The sequence below is a fragment of the Polypterus senegalus genome, chromosome 16 (assembly GCF_016835505.1).
Source record: "Polypterus senegalus isolate Bchr_013 chromosome 16, ASM1683550v1, whole genome shotgun sequence".
Taxonomy (NCBI): Eukaryota; Metazoa; Chordata; class Cladistia; order Polypteriformes; family Polypteridae; genus Polypterus; species Polypterus senegalus.
Window position 1 is genome coordinate 962,855 of NC_053169.1, and position 8,070 is coordinate 970,924.

Genomic DNA, 8,070 nt, shown 5'->3' on the forward strand with positions numbered 1-8,070 from the left:
CATTGTGCATGAATGAGTGACCTGAAGACGCCTTGAGGGACCTGAAGAGGGTCAATGCCCACCCTGGATCACGTGGGGACTGCCTTCCTGGTTGCTTTGGGGGCCACGGGTAGAGGGCTTGGAAGCCCAACCCTGTAGGGACCTGTGGTCACCGCCAGGGGGCGCCCCAATGCCTTGGGGACCCTGGACCTCCACACTTCTGCCACACCAGGAAGTGCTGGGGGGAAGAAGAAAAGGGACACCCGGAGAGCTTCCGGGAGAACAGCCAGCATTTCCGCCACACTGGGGCGTGTCCAGGGAGGAATGCCGGGACACACCTGGAGCTCATCCGGGATGATATAAAAGGAGCCGTCTCCCTTCATTCGAAGCTGGAGTTGGGTGGAAGCAGGACGAGGCAGGAGAAGAGAGAGAGGAGGCGGCCCGAAGGAGAAGGCATTGTGTATTGGCCAGGACTTTGAGGTTTGTGTGCACTTGTGAACATTGTATATATTTGTGTAAATAAACGTGTGGTGGTGATTTACAACATGTCCGCCTGTCTGTGTCCGGGCCGCGTCCACACCTGTCATACCATTGTAATCTGACCAGAATGGGGTTTGGCAAAGTACTGATGGAAAATTCAAGGACGTACCAAGAAAAGATGTTGCATCAGAATTGCACATCTTTTTGCATTAATGGTGCCATCACAGATGCACCTTGCCACACTCCTATACCATGACTGACATTGGCTTTTGTACCTGACGCTGATACCAGTATCATTTTGCTGTTTTACCTGGTGAACACAATGGCTGTTTTTTCCAAAACCTATTTGAAGTGTTGACTTGTCAGGCTACACCCCACAGTTTCACTGTAATACTGTTCACCTCAGATGAGACTCAACCTAGAGAAGTCGGCAGCACTTCTGGACAGTGGCTTCTGCTTTGCACAGTAAAGCCTTAATTTGCATCTGTTGATGCAGTAGTATTCCTGAGTCCATGTCATGGTATCCATTACAGACACATGCTGGTTTGTTAAATAGTAATGTCTGACAGATCAGAGCTTATGTACATTTAGAAGTGGTTTATGAGCTGATATTTGACCAGATTCCTTGAATCTTTTAATTCTACTGTGCAATGTAGGGGGCGAGATTCCCAAAATTGTACCCATTTGTCTTTGGGATTATTCTCAAAGTGCTGTATTTGCTGACTCATCTATTGGTAAATTGGTGAGCCTCAACCCATCCTTGCTCCTGAAGGACTAGGCCTTTTTTGGAGGCTCCATATATATTATAACATGATTGCTTAACCTGTTTCACATGACTTTATTTCAACTTGTCACATCTTTGATAGTTCTAAACTACACCAACCAAGTTTTTTGAAAATTGAGAAGTCAAGCAAAATGACCTCTTTTTAGGCTAACTAAAAAGATTACAATATGCAAGCCTCAAAATCTTTTTAGTTCGCCAATAAAAGGTGTCATTTTGCTTGACTTCTCACTAGATTCATAATGGCTAACACTGTACAACACCCTAGTACTACTTGAAAATTGTTAAAAGCATTAATTTTGGAATAAATATATATCTTCAAAAAGGAATGCAGTTGATTAGGGACCTCATCTTTATACTGTTTTTGTTTGAAAACAAAGTCTAAATTTACAAATCAATCATTGTTTTTATCAGCATTACCCATACTGTTCCTACTTTTTTGGGGTTGTACTATAGTGTTTAACTGAAAAAAATCTAATGAGGCACTATATACAGTATTTGTTTAAAAAAAAAAAAAAAAGATGAGCGAATTCATAACATTTTAACGTTACACAAGAATGCCTCCTCACTGTGTTTCAGAAATGTACATTTTGCTGTTGTTACTTTGTGGATGTGTGCCCTGTATCATCCAGTACCATGCACACGGCTTCCAAAACAGAGGTCAGACAAAGGATAAAAGCAAAATTAATTTTTAGTTTCGGGCTGGGATGACAACTTTGGAAACACTTGAGTAGCTTCCCAGGTCTCTGTGGGAGTTGCTAGGCCATTTGAGATATGGCAGTCATTTAACACTCTTTCACCTTTCAATGGGTGTTCATTCTCTTTGTGTTGTGGTTTATTTTTAAATCACAAGTCCTTGGATTTGGGGAATGGAAGTTGGATAGCACAAGTTAATTTTTTTTTCTGTTTTTTTTCATTCAATTTTCACTATTGTTCATTTGTTATGGTCATTTCTTTCCATTTATTATTTAGTAGATGCATTTAATGTATCATTTATTTTTGTTCTTTGTGAATTATGTATTTAATATGTAGTTTCTATGTATCTAACAGTGTTCCTCCATGTTTTTTTGTATTTTGTGAATGAATCCCTAAGAGGTAGGGCCACCCATACCTCACTGATAGCGCCTTATTTATACTTACCACGTAAAACCTGCGCATGCTGTCAGCAACCAAGATGCATTTATACTTGTGGTGTTTTATTCAATGTGTTGATATTATCCTACTCAACAGGTGACAGTGTTTGGTCAGTGTCGCATATCTAACAATTTTCACAGCCAAGGAAGTGAAACTGCTAATAGACAAAGAATTATGCCTGTTATTACTGGCTTTAAGATGAAAAATCAGTGAAGGTGGAGTGTCAGGCCCAGTAACCAAAGGTGGTGAAGTGAAGCCAAGTATATTTTTGTGAGAGGATGGCCAACATGATGCACGTCACTGCATCTGACTTAATTTTTGCTGTGTTGCTCTTGTAACCATTGCAGACGCGTCACATTTAAACCAGGGTTTAGGGACAAGCTCACAGACTTTAAAACTAGACAGGGAAAGTGACTTCCTTCACTGCATGTACTTTGGGGAGGAGGGTTGTATGAGTTTTGCTGTTTTTTTGGTTTTTTTTTTTTGCTGGGTTTCTGGGCTCCCCTGGGGTGAGACTTATTTTTAGTCATGCCAGTTAGTTTTCTGGCCATTTGTTTGTGTTTTTTGGTAGATATCTTTGAAGACCTTTCTTGTTTTTTGTTCTATTGTGTGGTGCTACAATCACATCTTTAGATCTCTATAGAGTTGCCTCTTTGATGTGTGGATATTTTTGACTTCCTAAAAAATGTGTTACAGTTGAGTCTAACATATAGGGATGTTCTGACTGAGATATACAGCATTAAACCATTCTGATAACTTCATGCTTTGTCTGGCATGCAAGAGAACTCACTGGAAAAAAGCTTGCCTTGTAAAACACTGTTTGTATATGTGTGGGAATTCTACCAAAAGGTGCAAGCAGCCTGCGTGCAAAGGCAGTTAATTTTTAACTTCATATTCCCCATTGCATTCATATCTATACCAATCAAATGAGCTGGCTTATCTTCTTTCTCCTCCTAATCAAAGTAAATAAACTCTACCTCTAACTGAGCTCAAAAATATAAAGTGACCATCACAACACAGATTAGGGATCATGGCAAGAGGCTGCAAGCTGCCGGATCAAAGATCTTTAGGGCTGTGCATCTCATCGAAATGAAAACCTCTATTCTGGTTTCTAGCCTGGAAGTCCCCTCCACCAGCAACCCACAAAACAGTAGTGGAATTTACCATGGTGACCATGTAAAGGTGACAAGTATTTAGGTCATAGATTTTTATAGGTTGTTCTCAGGATCATGGCCCCTCCAAATGCTTGAGGGTGTGGGGGGGATCTCTTTCACATTGCAGTTTCTTGTAAAGGTAACACTTTAGAATAGGTGTTTTAAGGAAATGCACTATAGTGGATTTCATTAGTCTCTTGGATTGCTATTAACACAAACAGCAGTATATTACTCACAGCCACTACTGTAAAGCGTTGTCCTAGGTGCTTTGTAAAACCTAACAAGGTTAAATGAATACTTCACTCAAAAATGATTTTTATTTATATATAAATACATTGCTTACTTCATGTAGTTTGTACTGATGGCCAAGAAAATTTTTAATCTTGTATTTTTATGCAGAACACAGATAGGTTTTTGAAAGAACGGGTGTCTATAGTGACCATTCCTAGACAAAGCAAACTTTATTAAAAAGTCCATGAAAAAACATCTCTATACATAAAATCCAATGTCTGTCTGTCTGTATGTCCGCTTTTCACGAGAGAACTACTTAACAGATTTAGATCGTTTTTGTTTTTTATTCTATAATTTGCTTGAACATTCTGGTTGTTTTTGTGACTTCTGTCATCGTGCTAAGTATTATAGATTGGTTGTGGCACCAATTTATTTGCACGAATCCGAGAATCAGGCTGTGGGCCAAGGGGATGGTGCAGGTGGGCAGGGCCCTCATCACTCATGTGCCAGCCTCTGTTAGAGTCACTCTACCTTGTGCAATGTGTAGGAGCGTACCTTGCCTCCGCTTAGCTAGCGATACCTGTTTTGTTCAGCAGACATTATCATCTAGAGATTGCTAAAGAGTAACGTTTGATGTTTTTGCTCTTCTCCCCATGTGGGGGACTCTCTCCCATCAGAGCTGAACACGTTCAGATACAGTGGCAATGTTTGATGTTGAAGCATACCTACCTTCCACTTGGCCAGAGATACTTTGGCAACTTTTTACATTTTTTGCCAAAGAGATCACAGCTACATTCTTGCCCCTGGTAGCAAAACCAAAAAATTGGGTATATCAAGGGGCCCTCAGATACGAAAGATATCAATATAAATTCTTCTTTTCAATACAAATTATTACATTCTTAAATTGATTTTTTTAAAGTTTGTCCTGTTTCACTAAGTGGTGGAGCGAACAGCTAATTGTTACTAAAATATTGTTAAAATAAACCACAAAACTCTTGTGAATGAAAATGGAACATACTCGAACATTTATATTCATATCCACAACTGGAGTTATTTAGCAGGAATTTGTGAAACTGCTTGGGTAAATTGACCATCTACAGTGTATCTGGAAAGTATTCACAGTGCATCACTTTGACCACATTTTGTTATGTTACTGCCTTATTCCAAAATGGAATTAAATTCATTTTTTCCCTCAGAATTCTACACACAACACCCCATAATGACGACGTGAAAAAAGTTTACTTGAGATTTTTGCAAATTTATTAAAAAAAACAAAAATTGAGAAAGCACATGTCCATAAGTATTCACAGCCTTTGCTATGAAGCTCCAAATTGAGCTCCGGTGCATCCTGTTTCCCCAGATCATCCTTGAGATGTTTCTGCAGCTTAATTGGAGTCCACCTGCGGTAAATTCAGTTGATTGGACATGATTTGGAAAGGCACACACCTGTCTATAGAAGGTCCCACAGTTGACAGCTCATGTCAGAGCACAAACCAAGAATGAAGTCAAAGGAATTGTCTGTAGACCTCTGAGACAGGATTGTCTTGAGGCACAAATCAGGGGAAGGTTAAAGAAAAATTTCTGCTGCTTTGAAGGTCCCAATGAGCACAGTGGCCTCCATCATCCGTAAGTAGAAGAAGTTCAAAACCACCAGGACTCTTCCTAGAGCTGGCCGGCCATCTAAACTGAGTGATCGGGGGAGAAGGGCCTTAGTCAGGGAGGTGACCAAGAACCCAATGGTCACTCTGTCAGAGGTCCTCTGTGGAGAGAGGAGAACCTTCCAGAAGGACAACCATCTCTGCAGCAATCCACCAATCAGGCCTGTATGGTAGAGTGGCCAGATGTAAGCCACTCCTTAGTAAAAGGCACATGGCAGCCTACCTGGAGTTTACCAAAAGGCACCTGAAGGACTCTCAGACCATGAGAAACAAAATTCTCTGGTCTGATGAGACAAAGATTAAACTCTTTGGTGTGAATGCCAGGGGTCATGTTTGGAGGAAACCAGGCACCACTCATCACCAGGCCAATACCATCCCTACAGTGAAGCATGGTGGTGGCAGCATCATGCTGTAGGGATGTTTTTCAGCGGCAGGAACTGGGAGACTAGTCAGGATAAAGGGAAAGATGACTGCAGCAATATACAGAGACATCCTGGATGAAAACCTGCTCCAGAGTGCTCTTGACCTCAGACTGGGGCAATGGTTCATCTTTCAGCAGGACAACGACCCTAAGCACACAGCCGGAGTGGCTTCAGGACAACTCTGTGAATGTCCTTGAGTGGTCCAGCCAGAGTGAAAATGGGCGAAACTGGCCAAGGATAGGTGTGCCAAGCTTGTGGCATCATATTCAAAAAGACTTGAGGCTGGAATTGCTGCCAAAGGTGCATCGGCAAAGTATTGAGCAAAGGCTGTGAATACTTATGTACATGTGATTTCTCAATTTTTTTTATTGCTAATACATTTGCAAAAACCAAGTAAACTTTTTTCACGTTGTCATTATGGGGTGTTGTGTGTAGAATTCTGAGGAAAAAAATGAATTCAATCCATTTTGGAATAAGGCTGTAACATAACAAAATGTGGAAAAAGTGATGCGCTGTGAATATTTTCTGGATGCACTGTACATGTTGAAGCATCTCAGATATGTGTGTAAATATGAGGAAGATTCTTGTCCTGATATTTTCACTCGTTTTTAACTTTTAATCTTTAGTTGTACTCGTCTCTCAGTGCAGTTATCAATGTTGATCATGTGAATCCCAGTGTAAGCCAATGAGTAAACTCTTACCGGTCTGGAGTCCTGACCAATGAATGAAAGGGAAGAGCGTCTTCAATTAAAATGCTAGGGAGAATCTGAGTGTGTTCTGTTTTTGCTCACAAAAGTGTTTTTTGTAAGTGTTTTAACATTTTAGTTTACTTTTGGGACATTGCAAACATACGACTGGGACGACTTGACATTGCGGATTAAGAGACATAAGTAATGTGAGACTTTTTTATTACCACGCTTATTTTAACTTCACCTGTTTGTTGTCTGGTACAAATCTTGTAATCGAAATTTAACCCACTTCCTATTGTCCAAATGACTTGAAATTTTGCACACTTACTTCCGATGATTATACATGAATCAATAGTTTCACTAATTGATCAATTAATCCATGTTAATTAAGAAATGAAATTTTCATATGAAGAATAAAGATTTCACCAATAGATGGTGCTAGTAACGGACAGAAATATTAAAGGAAGTGTTAAAATATTGATTACAAAATTATACTAAAACAAACCCAAGACTAAAAATTTGACCATTTTATATATACTTTTTAAAACCACACTTATATTAAGTCAAAAAGTGTACTAATAAGAGCTTTGTGACATGGTGCATTATCCTGCTGGAAGTAGCCATCAGAGGATGGGTACATAGTGGTCATGAAGGGATGGACATGGTCAGAAACAATTCTCAGGTAGCCCGTGGCATTTAAACGATGCCCAATTGGCACTAAGGGGCCTAAAGTGTGGCAAGAAAACATCCCCCACACCATTACACCACCACCACCAGCCTGCACAGAGGTAACAAGGCATGATGGATCCATGTTCTCATTCTGTTTAAGCCAAATTCTGACTCTACCATTTGAATGTCTCAACAGAAATCAAGACTCATCAGACCAGGCAACATTTTTCCAGTCTTCAACTGTCCAATTTCGGTGAGCTTGTGCAAATTGTAGCCTCTTTTTCCTATTTGCAGTGGAGATAAGTGGTACCCGGTGGGGTCTTCTGCTGTTGTAGCCCATCCGCCTCAAGGTTGTGCATGTTGTGGCTTCACAAATGCTTTGCTGCATACCTCGGTTGTAACGAGTGGTTATTTCAGTCAAAATTGCTCTTCTATCAGCTTGAATCAGTCGGCCCATTCTCCTCTGACCTCTAGCATCAACAAGGCATTTTCGCCCACAGGACTGCCGCATACTGGATGTTTTTCCCTTTTCACACCATTCTGTGTAAACCCTAGAAATGGTTGTGCGTGAAAATCCCAGTAACTGAGCAGATTGTGAAATACTCAGACTGGCCCGTCTGGCACCAACAGCCATGCCACGCTCAAAATTGCTTAAATCGCCTTTCTGTCCGATTCTGACATTCAGTTTGGAGTTCAGGAGATTGTCTTGACCAGGACCACACCCCTAAATGCATTGAAGCAACTGCCATGTGATTGGTTGATTAGATAATTGCATTAATGAGAAATTGAACAGGTGTTCCTAATAATCCTTTGTGTGTGTGTGTGTGTGTGTATATAATATAAATATATATAATATAAATAAATGGGTGTTAT

At 40.4% G+C, this 8,070-nt stretch overlaps 1 long non-coding RNA gene across 1 annotated transcript in view; it reads left to right on the forward strand.

Annotated features, from left to right (window-relative positions):
• The window catches only part of LOC120516662, a 74,552-nt gene that overhangs the window by 12,585 nt on the left and 53,897 nt on the right, over positions 1-8,070 (forward strand). The window lies entirely within an intron of this gene.